Source organism: Phyllobates terribilis, unplaced genomic scaffold (assembly GCF_046119375.1).
Source record: "Phyllobates terribilis strain yellow unplaced genomic scaffold, ASM4611937v1 Scaffold_4__5_contigs__length_816908805, whole genome shotgun sequence".
Lineage (NCBI taxonomy): Eukaryota > Metazoa > Chordata > Amphibia > Anura > Dendrobatidae > Phyllobates > Phyllobates terribilis.
In genome coordinates this window covers 684,468,790-684,488,863 of record NW_027362764.1, presented here as the reverse complement: position 1 = coordinate 684,488,863, position 20,074 = coordinate 684,468,790, and the positions used below count along the sequence as shown (strand labels likewise).

Here is a 20,074-nt window from a genome sequence, read left to right as displayed (position 1 = left end):
CCTGGTGAAAAGGAGCCTAGTATTAAAAGTAAAGAAGCAACAATGCGGGAGGCCCACGGTGATCAGAAGGATGCTGGTATTTTGCAGAGATGAAATAGCGCAAGAGAGAAAGCAAATGAAAAAAAGAAAAGAGAATGAATGTGTGCACTTGTGAAAGGGAATGGAAAAAAGGCACAGAAGAGAGTGCCCCCTGCTGGTGGAAGGAAGGAAAAAGCAAAAGCCTACAGCACCTGGCATTCCCAGGCGGTCTCTGTTAAATGCTTAATTATGGAAATTCATTTGGAATGTTAATCGATAATCATTTTTCTGAGTTCTATGCCTCAGTCATCGTGTCTAGTTGACATTCGCTATTTGTGTGTGTATTTTTGGTTCACTACAATATGTAGAACAGGTGTGCCATACGACTGGCTATAAAACCCATGGTACAGAAAGGGGGGGCTCTCTTGCTCTGCCCACCCCACAAGACACAGAATCTTCAAGCTGAGAAGCAGATGACATGTAGGCCTGGACACATGCTGGACAAAGACATGATTTACCAGCCAGGATCCAAGGAAAGATGGGTGAATCTCAACAATTAAGCTAATTATGGACAAATGGACAATTACTTTATAACTAATTATTGTATGTACCTGCTGCAATCTGATTCTTTTTAATGGACAATCCAAGAATAAATAGATACATTTTTTTATAAGAATATCGTGATATTGATACTTTGAGAAGTCCTCAGTAGAAAAAAATAATTCTGGAAGAGAATTATTTTACAGTCTCCCATGCAAGTACTAACCAGGCCCAACCCTACTTAGCTTCCGAGATCAGATGAGATTGGGCGTGTTTAGAGTGGTGTGGCCGTAGGCAGAGACAAGCCTCTCACTTGCTGCTTTCCTACCTTGAAGTCTGGCTGCCGGATGCCCTTTCCACTGTTCAGCAAGACCAGGCCTTTTGTGCTTTCCCTTCTCTTCAATTTTTTTGCTGGCTTCCTTAAAAGGTCTTGTAGACACAACGCCCCACTCAGAGCCGCTGAGCTCACTGATCGGCTGCAGCGCTGTCGACGAAACGCCAGCTTCACGGCCAATGCCACAGGCCGGGAACAGAGGCGAGACTCACCGGTAGACCCGGGTAGGGTGATTAGAGCGCGGTTAGTTGCTTTCTAATAGCCTGCAGCCGGGGATTAACTTTTAATGAAAGGGAACAATCCCTTTGACTGTCTGCAGCGCGCCACACCTAGGAAGCGCACTCTCACACACAAGCCAGCATGCACACGTGCTCGCACGTGACAACACCCCCTATCTGCCTCTACAACCTCTCCGTCACCATGCGTCAGACTCTCCTGCCTGTTTTATGATTTCAGGGCCCTAGCAGGAATCACCCCCCCCTCTCCAATTCCTTCCGCACCTTCCTTGCCTTCCTTGCACTGAGGTTAGCTCTTTGGCAGCCGTCTGGCTTGGTTACACAAGCTTCTTTGCAGAGAAACATGTTACTTCTGCTGGCCCTCGCTAGGCGGCCGGCATCCAAAACCTTCCCTGGGCACCTGCTGAAAGCCTGGCCCCTTCACGGCCCCGGGTGCTTTTAACTCCATCATTTCCACACAGCAAGCTGCGGAGTCAATAAGCACTCCTAGCCGTGGCAAGGAGCTCGGTGTCAGGCCTGCGTGAAGGTGGCGGTGTAGCGTACTCAGCTGCTAACTGGCTCAGAGGCCTTGGGGCTTCCATCATCTAAGTTACTTAAGGTCGGTGTCCGGCAAGGCGCCGATCCATGCTAGCCGAGCTGGGCAGTAGGGCAAAACGTCATCAAAATGGTCTACAGCACCCGGTGTTCCCAGGAGGTCTCTCATCCAAGTACTGTCCGAGCCCAGCACTGCTTTGCTTCCAAGATCAGAAGAGATCAGGCGTATCCAAGGTGGTATGGCCAGTAGACGCTGCTTGATCCATCACCCGGCCAGCTTTTCTCAGGATCGCTTGGTGGCGAGCAATCTGGCCGTGACGGGGCAGGCTCCGAAGGGTCCATGCAATGGCTGTGCCGTCCCTACAGGTGTGGTTTGTTTAGCAGTGATTCACCCGCCGCATCAGGTGTCTTCAAAAATATCTCGGCGCAGGGTCTCCTGCAGGCTAAACCCTTCATCGCGGTAATGTGACAGAAAGAGCACGCTGGATCCGTAACCTCGGGGCGAAGCGAAACATCCAGGGGTGAATGAAGGAAGAGGGTGAGATGGTTGCCAGTGACTTTGAGCTGCTCTTCAGGGGGGAGGGTCGTGTTGCCTGCAAAGGTCTTCTGCTTGGTGTTACCGTTGGTTGCCTCCAGCCACGCGGGAGACGCCGGTCCTGGTGAAAAGGAGCCTAGTAATAAAAGTAAAGAAGCAACAATGCTGGAGGCCCACGGTGATCAGAAGGATGCTGGTATTTTGCAGAGATGTAATAGCGCAAGAGAGAAAGCAAATGAAAAAAAGAAAAGAGAATGAATGTGTGCACTTGTGAAAGGGAATGGAAAAAAGGCATAGAAGAGAGTGCCCCCTGCTGGTGGAAGGAAGGAAAAAGCAAAAGCCTACAGCACCTGGTATTCCCAGGCGGTCTCCCATCCAAGTACTAACCAGGCCAAACTCTGCTTAGCTTCCAAGATCAGATGAGAACAGGCGTGTTCAGGGTGGTGTGGCCGTAGACAGAGATAATCTCTCACTTGCTGCTTTTCTACTTTGACGTCTGGTTGCCGGCTGCCCTTTCCAGTGCTCAGCAAGACCAGGTCCTTTTGTGCTTTCGCTTCTCTTCAATTTTTTTGCTGGCTTCCTTAAAAGGTCTTGTAGACACAACTAGTGTTGAGCCACCCCCGTAGTGTTCGAGTTCGGTTCGGTTCGTCGAACACCCGTGTGTTCGTCGAACTGTTCGTCGAACACCTTCGAACACCGTTAAAACCAATGGCAGGCAAACCAAAACACATAGAAACACATAGAAAACACCTTCAAAGGTGTCCAAAAGCTGACAAACTGCTCAGAAGACATAACTAACACATGGAAAAGTGACAAGTACATATAGTCATGCGAAAATAAAAGAGGTGGAGGAGTAAAAGGAGGGGGATACACTGATATAGGCATGTCATGCCCTTCTAAAATCCAAAAAGTGAGAAGCCGACACAGCCAGTCCGTTAATGCCCGTGCCACCTCCGTGTCGCCGGGTTTGTGCCAGAGCCGCGGTGGACCCTGACGGCCAGCCCCCCTCTCCTAATACTGGTGCCTGTCCGCTGGTGGGTGGAGCCCCCCGCGGTGGGGGGGGAGTAACATCTGCAGAAGAAAGACCATCTTACAGCCAAACTAACATGTCGACTTCTTTTCGTGGACAATGTGATACGATCCCTTTGTTACGGACACGCCCATCGCTACAAATTCCAGATGAGGCACAAAAACAGCAGGTGCTTCAGCGGATATCAAGTGCTCCTTCAAGTGGGCTCTCCTCCACCTCAACTTCAACATCACAAATACTCCAGTCCTCAGAGGTGTCACCCCAATCGCACTTGCTTCCTCACAGCTCCCAAGTCTCCAGCTGCCGGTCTGAGTATGGGGTAACACAGATGGTTGAGTCTGCACAGCTGTTTACTCATACTATAGCCTGGGAAACGGAGGTCTGCTCCAGAGCTTCTGTTAATCCAGACGAGGAAATGATCTGCACTGATGCCCAGAATCTTTATAAGTCGGATCCAGGACCAGATGAAGAAGGTTCTGAGCATAATGTAGACCCTCGTTCCCAAACTGTAACTCCTGTTGGTGGAGACAATGATGAAGACGATGATGAGACTCAAATACCTGATTGGAGCGACAACTTGACTTTTCGGTCAGGGCAGGAAGAGGTTGGCTTTGAGGACGACAGGTGTGATAACACACAGGGTGATGATGACAAGGTTGGAGATCCCACTTACTGTCAACCCACAGTCAGCCAGTCGATGAGGTCACCCGGGCCTTTGCCTGGCCTTTGGGATGTCGCGGTGGTCGGCTCCCTGGCCCGTACCCTGGGGTCACTCTTTAAAAGGGTGGATAATTGTTAATTTTATAAGAGTTTGTGACACCACCTGTGGTATCTGGTGAGAAGCACCAGCGCTGCAGCAGTCCACTGAGGCCCGTGATAAGGCAGCTCGATGGTATAGCTCCCCACAGGTGGAGCTAGGTCTCAGGGCAGCGTATGCAGGGGGAATGCAGGACAGGCGAGACCCAGCTGGGTCAGAGCAAGAACGGAAACGGACACGGTAGTCACTTCAGTACCTTTTACTGGAGGAAATTCAGGCACATCCTGGAGCACTGTAGGGTGAAGGGTGCATATCAGGATCATCCCCAATGAGCGGGTGTAGGGCCTCCTGTTTCTTGCCTCTGCGCAGTAAGTTTCTGACCTGCCTGGAGCTAGGCCTAACTTTGTCTCTGTCCTGCGCTGGCTGACCTTGTGGTAGGGCCTTCTCTTGAAGTTCACGCTCCCAGTATGCGGGGCCTAAGCGTCTCCTGGCTCTGTTACGTATCAACACCTTAGCGATCCTGGGACTTGTAGTTCTCCAGGGATTCCGGTTATGCCTTACTGGGTCATAGAGATCCCGGTAAGCTCGGATCCGGTGTCCGGTAAATGCTTCGGGGTGAGCTGGTTAAGCTCCTCTGCCCCTTATGTACTAACTTGCCACTCGCCTTCGGCCTACTCGGGCCCTCAATAGGCTATACACACTAACGGCAGCTTGCCGCGCTTCACCGATCTTATGACGCCGGCACACCTTAAGCTCTATCTGGGCTCCCTGAATCTAGCTAGCAGGAGCCTCGTGCTCCACTGCTGAACTATTAACTGAGTTCTCTAGACTAGACTGAGCTCCACTGCAGACTGACCTCTCTTAGGCTTCTCTACTGCAGGAACTCTTCAGAGGAACTGAACTGCCTAGCTCCACCTTCCCTATTTATATCCCTAACGGGCTCCCTCTGCTGGTCTGAGGTGGAAGGTGGAGATGTGTGAATGTTTATGGGGGCCTCTTGTGGAGGATTCCATCAATACACTCTTCTAGGATCTGTGATACCAAACGCAGCGGGGCGTCACAGATGCTATTGACGACGAGGTTAGGTTGCGCCTTCCTGGACAGAGACGGAGTACTGGAAGCACGTCAACAACTGCATCCTCAACCACAACTCCGCCTCTGACCACAAGTCATAGTGGCTCTTCAGGTCGCATGGGCTCTAAGCCTTGCATAGCCTGGGCATTTATTCAGATCGATAAGGATGACCCAACTCGTGTTATCTGTAATATTTGTCACCAAAAGCTAAGTAGAGGCCAAAAAATCCATAGTTTGAGTACTTCATGCATGTACCGTCACATGGATATGAAGCATAAGTTGCAGTGGGAAGCTCACTGTGCTACAATGCGGCCTAGCAGGCTGGGCCAACCACCGTCTGCCCCATCTTGTGCATTCGCGGCCTCTTCATCCTCTGTGACTGGGGGGACAGCAGTCACACATGTTTTTGGACGCAGACCTGCCACCTCTTTACCTGCAACAGCCAGTGTGATTGGCAGGTCGTCAGTTCATTGGGAAGTGGAAACACCTGCTGGTGTTGAGAGCTCTCTGACATCGAGAGCACCACCTTTGGATCAAGGCAACCTAACATGTCCGCCTGCATCTTCCTCACAGACCGGCAGTTTGCCAGGGACACCCTACTCAACCCCGTCAAAGCACAACGGCCAGCCCTCGGTCCCTCAGATGTGGACAAGTAAAAGACCATTTCCTCCTAGCCATGAGAAAGCTAAGAGGTTGAATTTCACCATCTGCAAGCTGTTGGCTACAGAAATGCTGCCTTTCCACCTGGAGGACACAGTGGATTTTTGAGACCTTATGTCCGTCGCAGTGCCCCAGTGTAGCATCGGCGTCTCTGCCCCGTTCTAGGCAGAGACGCCGTCCCTCTCACCTCCCCACTCCTGGCGCGGCGTCCTCCAGCGCTGCTCTCCCCGCTGCTTCCGGCACGCGCTCCTTCCCCGGCAGTGTGCTTAGGGCGCGCGCGCGCGCGCTCCCCCTCTCTTAAAGGGACCGCGCGCGCCGTCCTAAGGAGTCCCCGGCCAATTGCCGGAGGACGTCCCATATAAAAGGCACCTCCTCCAAAATGGAGGTGCCCGAGCAATGCTGTAGCACTGTTCACTACTCTGCTTCAGCCCTCAGGTCCCGTTGCCAGTTACCTGCCAGATACCTGCCAGATTCCTGCCAGTCTGCTGTCTAATTCCTGCCTGATATCCTGCTACCTGCCTGCTAGCCTGAGGTCCGACGGTCTGCCTTACTACTCCTGTCAGTCTGTCAAAGGACCAGCTTGCCCGCTCACCTGGGAGCGCACATCAACAACCTGCCTGCTTGCCTGAGGTCCGACGGTCTGCCTTCCAACTCTTGTCAGTCTGTCTATGGACCAGCTTGCCCGCTCACCTGGGAGCGCACATGTGCTACCTGTCTGCTAGCCTACCTGGAGACTGTCCCGGTCACCTGCTGTGACTGCCTGCCTGGTCGCCACCCGCTCCCTTACAAGGACCGCCCCCTTGTATAGTAGCCCAGAGGTTCCGCCTCCCAGACCCGTTACAGTTTGCTCGGGCCATGGAACCCGGTGGCCCCCAAGATCCCTCGCTCTCGGACCTGTGTCATGAACTGTCCCGTCAGAGGTCCCAACAGGAGTCCATCCTGGGTCACCTGCGGAATGTCAATTCTCGCCTGGACACTCTGACTGCTCTGCCTGCAACCACCGCCAGTGCCATGACTCGCAATCCGGCAGCTCCACTGCCCACTAATAACATGGTATCCTACCCCGGACCCCGGCTTTCTGCACCTCCTCGTTTCGGAGGCGACTCCGCCCATGCTCGGGGCTTCATAAACCAGTGCACCCTGCACTTTGATCTCCTGTCTCACCAGTTTAACTCCGACAGGGCCAAAATTGCCTTCATCATGTCCCATCTCACCGGAGAGGCCCTGGCCTGGCTAAATCCTCTATGGGAGAGAGGAGACCCCCTGGTGTCCGACTTGCCTGCCTTTCTCACGGCTTTCCGGAAAGTCTTCGACGAACCCGGACGGAAGACCTCATCCGCATCATCTCTGCTACGCCTCCGTCAGGGAAGTCTCACCGTGGGCCAATATGCCATACGGTTCCGTACCCTTGCCTCGGAGCTGGCCTGGGATAATGACGCTCTGGTTTCCGTCTTCTGGGAGGGTCTGTCCGGCCATATAAAAGATGAACTTGCCGGTCGGGATATTCCTACCACTCTCGATGACCTAATAACTCTTGCCACCCGGATTGACCTGCGGTTCCAGGAGCGTGCCAAAGAGGTCACCCGTGAGAGGAGGTTTCCACGTCTAGCTCCTATTTTTCAGAAACCCGTCACTCCCTCCGTCTCTCCTCAGTTACACTCTCCTGAGCCTATGCAGGTCGACCAGACCAAGATGGTCGGTTCTCGGCAAGAATCTCGCCGAGCCGAGGGAAGCTGTTTCTATTGTGGCAGTATGAAGCACTTCATCCATTCCTGCCCGGAAAAGCCGGGAAACGCCAGTGTCTAGGACCACTCGGAGAGGTCGTCCTAGACAAAAGTAAGCCCTCTCCGTCTCTGACCTTACCGGTCTCTATTGCTTGGGGAGAAAACCGTCTCTTTGAACTCGCCCATCTGGATTCTGGAGCTGCTGGAAACCTCATCTCCCAGTCTCTGGTAGAGAGATACCATATTTCCACCAAGTCCCTGGCTGAACCATTGTCAGCCGCCTCCGTGGATGGAAGACTTCTCTCGGAGACCATCCTGCTCGTCACCGAACCCATAACCCTGCAGGTGGGAATGCTGCACTCTGAGGAGATCTCATTCCATGTGCTGTCCGGACTTTCTCACTTCCTGTTGCTAGGTCTACCTTGGCTCCAGACACATGAACCCGTATTGAACTGGCGGTCCGGTGAAGTACTCCGATGGGGTCCTGATTGCCATAGGACCTGCCTGGTCCCGGTCCGTCCACTTCGCCCTCAGCCTACTCCAGCTAACTTACCTGGTCTCCCGGCTCCCTACTGGCCCTATGCGGACGTCTTCGGTAAGAAGGAAGCTGAGACGTTGCCACCCCATAGGCCATACGATTGCCCGATCGACCTGGTACCTGGCACCAGTCCTCCCCGTGGGCGTATCTACCCGTTGTCTGCAGCCGAGACCCGAGCCATGTCTGAGTACATTAAAGAGAATCTGGCTAGGGGATTTATCCAAAAATCTACCTCCCCGGCTGGAGTCGGATTCTTCTTTGTCAAAAAGAAAGACGGCTCGCTACGTCCCTGTATTGACTACAGAGGACTCAATCTCATCACGGTAAAAAACAAATATCCCCTGCCACTCATCTCCGAATTGTTTGACCGTCTAAAGGGCTCCAGGATCTTCTCCAAGCTGGATCTACGAGGAGCGTATAATCTGGTCCGTATCCGTCAAGGAGACGAGTGGAAGACGGCATTCAATACCCGGGACGGTCACTACGAGTACCTTGTGATGCCCTTCGGTCTCTGTAATGCTCCCGCGGTCTTTCAGGAACTAGTCAACGACATATTCCGTGACCTCCTGTACTCCTGCGTAGTGGTATACCTGGACGATATCTTGGTCTTCTCTCCGGATCTCCCCACACACCGGAGGGATGTTCGTCAGGTCCTGCTTAGGCTTCGGCAGAACCACCTTTACGCCAAATACGAGAAGTGCCTCTTCGATCAGACCTCCCTTCCGTTCTTGGGCTATGTCATCTCCCAAACAGGTCTGCAAATGGATCCCGAGAAGCTCTCTTCCGTTCTAAAATGGCCTCGTCCTGAAGGTTTGAAGGCGATACAGCGATTCCTGGGCTTCGCTAATTATTATCGTCTTTTCATCCCACACTTCTCGTCTCGGACTGCTCCCATGTCTGCACTTACCCATAAGGGGGCTAACCCCAGAACATGGTCGCCTGAAGCCGAGGAGGCCTTCCTTTCCCTAAAGAAAGCCTTCGCCTCTGCTCCCGTCCTGCACCGTCCGGACTGTAATAAACAATTCTACCTGGAGGTTGATGCCTCCTCTTCCGGAGCTGGAGCGGTGCTCACCCAGAAGTCTTCTACTGGGAGAATGGTAACGTGCGGCTTCTTCTCCAAAATCTTCTCCTCGTCGGAGCGCAACTACTCCATTGGAGACTGGGAAATGCTAGCCATCAAATTGGCACTGGGAGAGTGGCGCTATCTGCTTGAAGGGGCTCTCTACCCGGTAATTATCTACACGGATCACAAAAACCTGGCATATCTCCAAAATGCCCAGAGACTCAATCCTCGCCAGGCCCGGTGGTCGTTGTTTTTTGCCCGCTTCGACTTCATTCTTCATTTCCGTCCGGCGGACAAGAACGTCAAAGCTGATGCCTTGTCCCGGTCCTTCCTGTCCTCCGATCAAGAGGAGGAACCTACGCACATCATCGACTCCTCCAAGGTGATGAATGTGGCCCCCTTGGATCTGACTCGTCTTCCACCCGGTAAGACGTTCGTAGCTGTGCCAGATCGGGAGAGGGTTCTTCGCTGGGGACATTCTTCTAAACTAGCTGGCCATGCTGGCCAAAAGAAGACCTTCCAACTTATTACCCGGCATTACTGGTGGCCTACCCTGCGTAAGGACGTGGTAGACTTCGTCACGGCCTGTTCATCCTGTGCCCGTAACAAAGTTCCCCGACATCTACCTGCCGGCCATCTCCTGCCCCTTCCCGTACCTGCTGCTCCTTGGCAACACATCGCTATGGACTTTATCACCGACCTTCCAGTTTCTGCCGGTTGCACTGTCATTTGGGTTGTCGCTGACCGTTTTTCTAAGATGGCCCACTTCATTCTCCTGCCTGGTCTTCCGTCTGCACCCGAGCTGGCTAAAGACTTTATCCGCCACATCTTCTGTCTCCATGGTCTGCCCCTCCACATCGTGTCGGATCGTGGGGTTCAGTTCACCTCTCGCTTCTGGAGAGCCACATGTAAGCTGCTGGACATTACCCTGGATTTCTCCTCCGCTTACCACCCTCAGTCCAATGGTCAAGTGGAGCGGATCAATCAGATCTAGTCCAGCTACCTCCGGCACTTCGTTGATGCTCACCACTCGGACTGGGTGGATCTCCTACCATGGGCCGAGTTCTCATATAACAACCATGAGAGCGAGTCCTCTTCCAAATCCCTGTTCTTTATAGTCGGTGGCCAACATCCCCGGATTCCACTTCCTGTCTCCGTTTCTGTGGACAACCCTGCTGCGGAGTCTCTTGTCAGCGAATTTTCTACTATTTGGGAGAGCACCAGGTCCGCTCTTCTTCTCTCCTCTGAGCGGATGAAGAGATATGCTGATAAGAGACGTCTGGATCTGCCCCAATTCCGTCCGGGAGACAAGGTTTGACTCTCATCCAAACATGTGCGGCTCAAAGTACCCTCCTACAAGTTGGGTCCTCGATTCATCGGCCACTTCGAAGTCCTCAGGCAAATTAACCCTGTGGCCTACAAATTAAAACTCCCGGCCACCCTACGGATCCCCAACTCCTTCCACATATCTCTCCTCAAACCCGTTGTCTTTAACTTTTTTTCCAAAAATCCAGGTGCCCCTCCTGCTCCGGTTTCCGCTGATGACATCTTTGAGGTAGAGAGTATTCTGGCCTCCAAGAGGGTAAGAGGAAAAACCTTTTTTCTGGTAGATTGGAAGGGGTTTGGTCCTGAGGAGAGAACTTGGGAACCCAGGGAGAACATCAACGCCCCGCTTCTCCTTGAGAAATTTCTTTCTGGCCAAAAAAAGAGGGGGCCTAAAGGGGGGGGTACTGTAGCATCGGCGTCTCTGCCCCGTTCTAGGCAGAGACGCCGTCCCTCTCACCTCCCCGCTCCTGGCGCGGCTTCCTCCAGCGCTGCTCTCCCCGCTGCTTCCGGCACGCGCTCCTTCCCCGGCAGTGTGCTTAGGGCGCGCGCGCGCGCGCTCCCCCTCTCTTAAAGGGACCACGCGCGCCGTCCTAAGGAGTCCCCGGCCAATTGCCGGAGGACCTCCCATATAAAAGGCACCTCCTCCAAAATGGAGGTGCCCGAGCAATGTTGTAGCACTGTTCACTACTCTGCTTCAGCCCTCAGGTCCCGTTGCCAGTTACCTGCCAGATACCTGCCAGATTCCTGCCAGTCTGCTGTCTAATTCCTGCCTGATATCCTGCTACCTGCCTGCTAGCCTGAGGTCCGACGGTCTGCCTTACTACTCCTGTCAGTCTGTCTAAGGACCAGCTTGCCCGCTCACCTGGGAGCGCACATCAACTACCTGCCTGCTTGCCTGAGGTCCGACGGTCTGCCTTCCAACTCTTGTCAGTCTGTCTATGGACCAGCTTGCCCGCTCACCTGGGAGCGCACATCTGCTACCTGTCTGCTAGCCTACCTGGAGGCTCTGCCGTCACGTGCTGTGACCACCTGCCTGTCCAGTGACTCCTGCCCGCTCACCTGGGAGCGCTCATCTGCCGCCTGTCTGTTGGTCTTCCTGGAGGCTCCGCCGTCACATGCTGTGACTACCTGTTTATCCAGAGACTCTCGCCTGCTCACCTGGGAGCTCACGTCTACCATCAGCCGCCACAGGTCGTACCAACCCTTTACCCAGAGACTGCCCCGGTCACTTGCCTTGACCATCTGCCCGTTCACCCAGAGACTGCCCCGGTCACTTGCCGTGACCATCTGCCCGTTCACCCAGAGACTGCCCCGGTCACTTGCCGTGACCATCTGCCCGTTCATCCAGAGACTGCCCCGGTCACTTGCCGTGACCTCCTGCCCGTTCTTCTAGAGACTGTCCCGGTCACCTGCTGTGACTGCCTGCCTGGTCGCCACCCGCTCCCTTACAAGGACCGCCCCCTTGTATAGTAGCCCAGAGGTTCCGCCTCCCAGACCCGTTACACCCAGTACCAGATGCCCAGTCGGCACTACTTCTCAAAGAAAGGTGTGCCTGCGCTCCACCAGCATGTCGCACACAACATCACCGCTTCTTTGAGAAACTCTGTGTGTGACAGGGTGCATTTCACCGCAGACACTTGGACGAGTAGGCTTGGACAGGGGCGTTACATGTCGCTGACAGGGCACTGGGTAACTATGGTGACAGCAGGACAAGGGGCTGCTGTCCAAGTCTTGCCGTCCCCGCGAGTTGTACGTCAATCCTCTTTATCTAGAAGTTCCTCCACTGCTTCTGCCTCCTCAACCTCCTCTCGGTCCTCCACCTGCACCCAAAGCCTGTCTGGTAATGCCACCTGCTTTCTAACTGTGCACCTCCTTACTATGCTGGCAGCAGGGCTCAACGGCATCAGTGTTTACTTTGAAATGTCTGGGAAATGTGAGTCACACAGCTGAGGACTTGTGGTCAGCTCTGGAGACCCAATTTCATGAATGGTTGTCTCCACTGGACCTGCAACCAGGGAAGGCCGTGTGCGACAATGCTGCAAACCTGGGTGCGGCCCTTCGCCGGGGCAATGTTACACACGTGCCTTGTATGGCTCACGTGTTGAACCTGGTTGTCCATAAATTTTTAGCCCACTATCCCGGACTAGATGGCCTTCTGCAGAGGGCACGGTCGCTGTGTGCTCACTTCCGCCGTTCGCATCCCGCAGCTCAACGACTTACATCTCTACAGAAGTCGTTGGGCCTGCCAGTTCACCGGCTGAAATGCGATGTTCCGACACGGTGGAATTCAACTCTGCACATGTTGCAGCGACTGTGGCAGCACCGACAAGCCCTGATGCAATAGTTTCTGACGTATAGCCTGGGCCAACGAGATCCAGAGGTGGGGCAAATCACACAGCAGGAGTGGTCTCAGATCAGGGACCTATGAAGTTGACGTGCCCCCTGGGCCGTGGGGTACCCGGAGCCGGGCCGGTAGACGCTGGGGGTTGTAGTCACTGTGGCGGTGACCCGGTCCGTGACCCAGGGCGGTCAATCCAACGGTAATTTGTATATATGGATTTTATAATGTCCGACTACGCCACCTGTGGAGTGCGGCCAAAGGGGCCGCCGCTGCGGAACAGTCCTCTGAAGCTGGTGGTTTTGGTATTATTACTCACCACAGGAAGAGTGTAGCTTCAGGGCAGTGTGGGTGGATGATGGTGGTTGTAGTGCAGGGAGTCAGTAATGAACACAGAGTCCGTGTGATGCAGTCCCAAGATCTTTACTCACAGTTGTTGCAGTCCAGATTACAGGTACCAGAGTTATCTCACCCGTCGTGCTGTGCGTACTCAGTGAGGGGCTCAGTCCACCCCCAGATAGCTCCGGAGTACTTAGCAGGACCCCCTTCTGTGTGTCCTTTCTCTGGCCTTCTCCCTGCACCTCACACCCAGTGACACTTCTATCCGGTATCCTCGGGCCTTGGCGGGCGACTTGTGTTCCGTCCCCTGGGTCCTATGTGGCTACCTTCTTAGTGAGACTGGTGTGGACTTTTGCCTGCAGTACATGAAATGCTGCAGCCTCCGGTTTCTAGTTGAGCCTTGCTGTTTCTCCTCTAGTTGAGGGACCGGTTCCCCTTATCTGGCCTGACCCCTCTACCTCCTGGTAGCAGCGGGAGTACAGGTGGCCTTCTGCACCGCCCGTAGCCCTAGGGTCCCTTCGGTTCCTGGAGCCTTCCTGCTCCCACTCCTCTCTTCTCTCCTTCAGTCCTGGGCCTCCCAGGCTAGGCCCGCCTCCGGAGCAGAGCTCATGCCGAGCCTCTGCTCCTGTCACTTTTCCTCCTCTGACTGGCTTGCTCTTTCTAAGATGGCTTCCTATTTATACTCTCCCTGTCATGTGCTCCCCTAAGCTGCTCCCCTAAGCACCCACTACATAGGATCCTCCCACCAGCTAGGGACCTGGGACTGTGCTCTCCCTTAGGAGCAATCTCGCCCTAACCCCACTGCGGGTATGTGTTGGATGCAGGTGTTAGGGTCCCGAGCCATACGCCTTCCTTACCTGAGGGTGAGATACCACACCTCTGGGTGAGATGCAGTAACTCTGTGGTGACTGCACCCTCAGGGGCGCCACACACCTTTCTGCACAGTTTTGAAATGGCGACGAAGATGTTTAGTGCTGACGACGATGCCATTATCAGCATAACAATTCAGGTGATTTACATGCTGGAGCACACATTAAACAGAATTCAGAGTCAGGTGGTCGGACAAGAGGAGGTGGAGGAAGTAGAGGAGGAGTCGTATGCGGAAGGGATAACATCTCCAAGGTCCAGACGGTTGGCAGCACCAAGGAGGCAGGCATGGGAGGGTGGGGGAGAGGGATTAAACAGGGCGCATGGTAGCAGACAAACTGTTGAGGAAGGTGCAGGAGCCGAGGAAGAAGTGGAGGATGAACTGGCGATGGGCATGGAAGACTCATCAGATGAGGGAGACCTTGATCACATTTCTGTTGTGCGAGGTTGGGGGGAGAGGGCAGAGGAAAGAAGCATGATTCTTACCTCGCTACCAACACAACAAGGACTTGGTGCTCCTGGATGCGCAAGACACATGAGTGCCTTCTTGCTGCACTACCTGCAACATGACCCTCAGATTGCAGAATTCGAAGTAATCTCGACTACTGGGTTGCCACACTCTTAGATCCCCGGTACAAAAGTAAATTTGCCGAAATAATTCCTGCCATAAAAAGGGATTGACGCATGCAGGAGTATCTGCAGACGCTGTTGCAGAATCTTACATGTGCTTTTCCACAAAACACCAGTGGTGCACGAAGTGAATCTCACAGTTCTAACTTGCCAACCGCGGGACTGTCGAGTCTTCATCACTCAAACCGTAACAGTAACACAGTATCTGCTGGTAACAGCAATTTTGTGAAATCGTTTCACCACTTTTTTAGACCATCCTTTGCAAGGCCACAGGAGACAAGAAGTCTGACACATAGTCAATGCCTAGAGAGGATGGTGCAGGAGTATCTCCAAGTGAACATCGAAGCCATGACTGTGTCACTGGACCCTTGCTCATTTTGGTATTCCAATCTGGAAAAATGGCCGGAGCTCGCCACTCACGCCTTGGAGATCTTGTCATGCCCTGCAGCCAGTGTTCTCTCTGAACGTGTGTTCAGCGCTGCTGATGGTGTGCTGACAGATAAGCGCACGCGGCTGTCCACTGAGAATGTAGACAGACTCACGTTCATAAAGATGAACAAATCATGGATTCGCAAGGACTTTTCTAATCCTGTGTTATCCTTGGGAGGCTAAAAGCTTGAGGATTTGGTAATATCACCTCACCAACCGTTTTAAGCAACTGTGGGGCAATTGATGCCACTTAACCCTAGAACGCATGACCATAAAAATCTACACTTTCATATACCTGGGGCCTTTTAGGCCCGTGTGCAAATAACATTGAATAACTCAAACTCAAATGACAAACAACTATATACATGAAGAATACCTAGAGTTTCAAAATCCTAACTAAAGTAATCTTGCAGAAAATAGAAAACAATTAACAGGGCGGGACTGCGAGGCCCCAGGTATGCGTTCTAGGGTTAAGTGGTGTCTGTGCCACAATTTTGGGAAAAAATGGAAACTCTTTTTGGAGTCCCCTTGCTGTGTCTTACGTGACGTTGGCATCGTCAATTCCAGGTGGGTTGGTTCGCTCCCCCCCCCCTTTTAACTGTAAGAAACTACATACACTATGGCTTGGGGTAACACAGATGATTGAGTCTGAAGAGCTGTTTACTCAGAGGTCTGCTCCAAATCTTCAGTGTCTGCTAGTCAGCGTAGAATTTTTAACTACATCTAGCCTAGGCAATACTTTGGGCTTAGTAGCCCAGCTGCGAAGCAAGCTGCACCGCCTGTGTATCTAATAAGAATTTTTAAATGCATCTAGCCTAGGCAGACTGTGGGGACCCCCAACCAAACCCAGACGCTCAGCCCCCCTACCGCCCCCCTTTCCTTGACAATACAATAATGTAACTCTTACAACTGGATGGGTGAGGATCGGTCACAGCTTTATTAACTCTTTATACTCATTCCATTAGAAAGACATTTTATTTCTAAAATAATTCAGCTTGTTGCAGCATGCCCTGGGTCTCCACTCCGGCAACTTGGCCAACAAGTGTAACTCTCCAACATGTCCTTTCTATTTCCAGGCCACGGAGGATCCTGCGTACTCGTATGCAGGACTCTGACCCCCACCCATCACTCTTAACGCTTGTTCCACTCCGTCCTGGAGTCCTGACAGGAATATGTCCAGTCCAATATCCATTAAGTGAACACCGTCGGGCCGTATGAGGCCTGCTTTATCTCCTTCCAGTTGTCGGTGTCGTACCACTACACCGCCTCTGTCTCTTCTAAATTTTGCCATCCGAATATTTATTACCCGCCTTGTCCGTTCGATGGCCGTGATGTCTCGCGCACCTTGCCATACCGCTATCGGCACAATCTCTGACCATACTATAGCTAGTTTTGTGAAAAATTCTCTGAAGCGCTCAGTGTCTAGTTTCATTATTGCCATTAGTTATGCGCTCTTGTGATGACCTAGGTTGTTTCCCCCGGCCTGTATAACTAAGATGACCAGACATCTTGCCTCTCTCCCTACCTTGATTACCTCCATTAGTACCTGTGGCCATAGCAGGCCTCTAATACCTCTCCAGTTGAAATATGTGTTATGAAACTCTAATTTCCTCCCACCTGGGCGGACTTTCGCCCTTTAATCTGCCCAATATATATACGAGTGGCCTATCACCCACACTGTTGGCTTAGCGTCACCTGTAAAAGAAACAAACCACGTTAGGATAACAAGTCCGGTCTTATGTATCTTGCCAAACACGTGGATCACCATCTCTCTATCCTCTGAACTTCCGTTTCTGACAGTCCTGCTCTTGCTGCTTCTGTGGCCGCGCCTATGCGGAATGAGTGTGTCCCGTAATCTTTGGGGTGGTTCCCTGCCGATGTTATGCATTTATTAAATATAGCTTGGAACTGGTATCTTGATAATGGCGTCCCATCAATGTGTGATAGGAACAAATTACTTTGTGATCTGATGGTTAGATATGGTTTTACTATTGTTACCCGACTCAGTGTACCGTTTGTGGGTTGTAGAAGTACCCAAGTGCCCCTGCCCGCTGGAACCATTTTCGATTTGTGTATGCGTAGACGTATTGCATTATTGCCTATGACTACGTCCTGGTGTAATAAGCCTCCACTGGTGCTAATTTTGGATTGAGGGACTAATTCGCTTATGCATAGCGCCCCGAAGAAGGCGATCACAAATGCAGTAGACAGTAGTGTTGCTTCAAATTGTGAGTGTCATGTTAATGGTGTTAGGGATATGATGTGAGAAATCAGTTTTAGTGACACGGGACGGGACGTCTACACTCCTGACTTGGCTGACCCCTTTTCCACCCTTTTATGGATTGTCTGATGATGAATCTTTGTCACATCTCCCCAATTCAGTAGTTGGAAGTGAAATGCTACTCCGGTCAGACACCGCTGCGCTGACGCCCCTGATATGCCCCTCACATTGGTCAACCCGTCTGCCTGCTACTAGTCGTGTCCACTCTTCCCATGCCTTACCGTATGCTTGCCACGTCGACGGGGCAACTGACGCTCTGATTAATGGCATCAACTATTCGCCACTAGATCCCATAGGGAAGGTGGGCAACTGTTGTCCCGATGGGTGGGCATTGTGGAAGAGCTCTGTGAAAATCTGCCAATTGAATTGTTATAAAGCGTTAGCAGCAGCTTTAGACCACTCAGCATAGTGGCTAGCGCGGACCCATACATTGTGTTTTAGGCACAGGAATGCTAGCCTGGGTAGTAGGCCTAGCACTGGGAGAGACAATGATGCCATCTTATTAATGCAGTGCGCTAAGCTGGTGTTTTTTGTTATGAAGCGTATATTTTTGTAAGCCAGGAGCGCGCCCCATATTTCTATTGCTACCACTATTGGGAAGAAAAATTATTTTCAGGGCTAGATGCAGCGAAAAATTATTATTAATTGAAAAGCTGGTGGAGCTTGGTATAGATGGCCTAATACAATGAGACCCACACACTGCTAGAAGGCCAAATATTTTTTCAGAGTTAGATGCAGAAAAAAATTATATTCAGTTTGCAACCTGATGGAGGTCAGTATAGATGGACTAATAGAACAAGTCCCACACACTGCTAGAAGGCCAAATATTTTTTCAGAGGTAGATGCAGACAAAAAATTATTTTGAATTTGCAACCTGATGGAGGTCAGTATAGATGACGAATAGAACAAGTCCCACACACTGCTAGAAGGCCAAATATTTTTTCAGTGCTAGATGCAGAAAAAAATTATATTCAGTTTGCAACCTTATGGAGGTCAGTATAGATGGACTAATAGAACAAGTCCCACACACAGCTAGAAGCCCAATATTTTTTCAGAGGTAGATGCAGAAAAAAATTATATTCAGTTTGCAACCTGATGGAGGTCTGTATAGATGGATTAATAGAACAAGTCCCACACACAGCTAGAAGCCCAATAATTTTTCAGAGGTAGATGCAGAAAAAAATATATTCAGTTTGCAACCTGATGGAGGTCTGTATAGATGGATTAATAGAACAAGTCCCACACACAGCTAGAAGCCCAATATTTTTTCAGAGGTAGATGCAGAAAAAAATATATTCAGTTTGCAACCTGATTGAGGTCTGTATAGATGGATTAATAGAACAAGTCCCACACACAGCTAGAAGCCCAATATTTTTTCAGAGGTAGATGCAGAAAAAAATATATTCAGTTTGCAACCTGATGGAGGTCAGTATAGATGGACTAATAGAACAAGTCCCACACACTTCTAGAAGGCTAAACATTTTTTCAGAGCTAGATGCAGAAAAATATCATATTCAATTTGCAACCTGATGGAGGTCAGTATAGATGGACTAATAGAACAAGTCCCACACACAGCTAGAAGGCCAAATATTTTTTCAGAGGTAGATGCAGAAAAAAATTATATTCAGTTTGCAACCTGATGGAGGTCAGTATAGATGGACTAATAGAACAAGTCCCACACACTGCTAGAAAGCCAAACATTTTTTCAGAGCTAGATGCAGAAAAATATTATATTCAATTTGCAACCTGATTTAGGTCAGTATAGATGGACTAATAGAACAAGTCCCACACACTGCTAGAAGGCCAAATATTTTTTCAAAGGTAGATGCAGACAAAAAATTATTTTGAATTTGCAACCTGATGGAGGTCAGTATAGATGACTAATAGAACAAGTCCCACACACTGCTAGAAGGCCAAATATTTTTTCAGTGCTAGATGCAGAAAAAAATTATATTCAGTTTGCAACCTTATGGAGGTCAGTATAGATGGACTAATAGAACAAGTCCCACACACAGCTAGAAGCCCAAATATTTTTTCAGAGGTAGATGCAGAAAAAAATTATATTCAGTTTGCAACCTGATGGAGGTCTGTATAGATGGATTAATAGAACAAGTCCCACACACAGCTAGAAGCCCAATATTTTTTCAGAGGTAGATGCAGAAAAAAATATATTCAGTTTGCAACCTGATGGAGGTCTGTATAGATGGATTAATAGAACAAGTCCCACACACAGCTAGAAGCCCAATATTTTTTCAGAGGTAGATGCAGAAAAAAATATATTCAGTTTGCAACCTGATTGAGGTCTGTATAGATGGATTAATAGAACAAGTCCCACACACAGCTAGAAGCCCAATATTTTTTCAGAGGTAGATGCAGAAAAAAATATATTCAGTTTGCAACCTGATGGAGGTCAGTATAGATGGACTAATAGAACAAGTCCCACACACTTCTAGAAGGCTAAACATTTTTTCAGAGCTAGATGCAGAAAAATATCATATTCAATTTGCAACCTGATGGAGGTCAGTATAGATGGACTAATAGAACAAGTCCCACACACAGCTAGAAGGCCAAATATTTTTTCAGAGGTAGATGCAGAAAAAAATTATATTCAGTTTGCAACCTGATGGAGGTCAGTATAGATGGACTAATAGAACAAGTCCCACACACTGCTAGAAAGCCAAACATTTTTTCAGAGCTAGATGCAGAAAAATATTATATTCAATTTGCAACCTGATTTAGGTCAGTATAGATGGACTAATAGAACAAGTCCCACACACTGCTAGAAGGCCAAATATTTTTTCAAAGGTAGATGCAGACAAAA

The 20,074-nt window shown here is 50.8% G+C and overlaps 2 pseudogenes; both read right to left on the bottom strand.

The window, feature by feature from the left end:
* Positions 1 to 1,794: 1,794 nt before the first annotated feature.
* LOC141269542 (5S ribosomal RNA) lies at positions 1,795 to 1,914 on the bottom strand (annotated as a pseudogene).
* A 621-nt stretch (positions 1,915 to 2,535) lies between these two features.
* LOC141267617 (5S ribosomal RNA) lies at positions 2,536 to 2,654 on the bottom strand (annotated as a pseudogene).
* Positions 2,655 to 20,074: the final 17,420 nt, after the last annotated feature.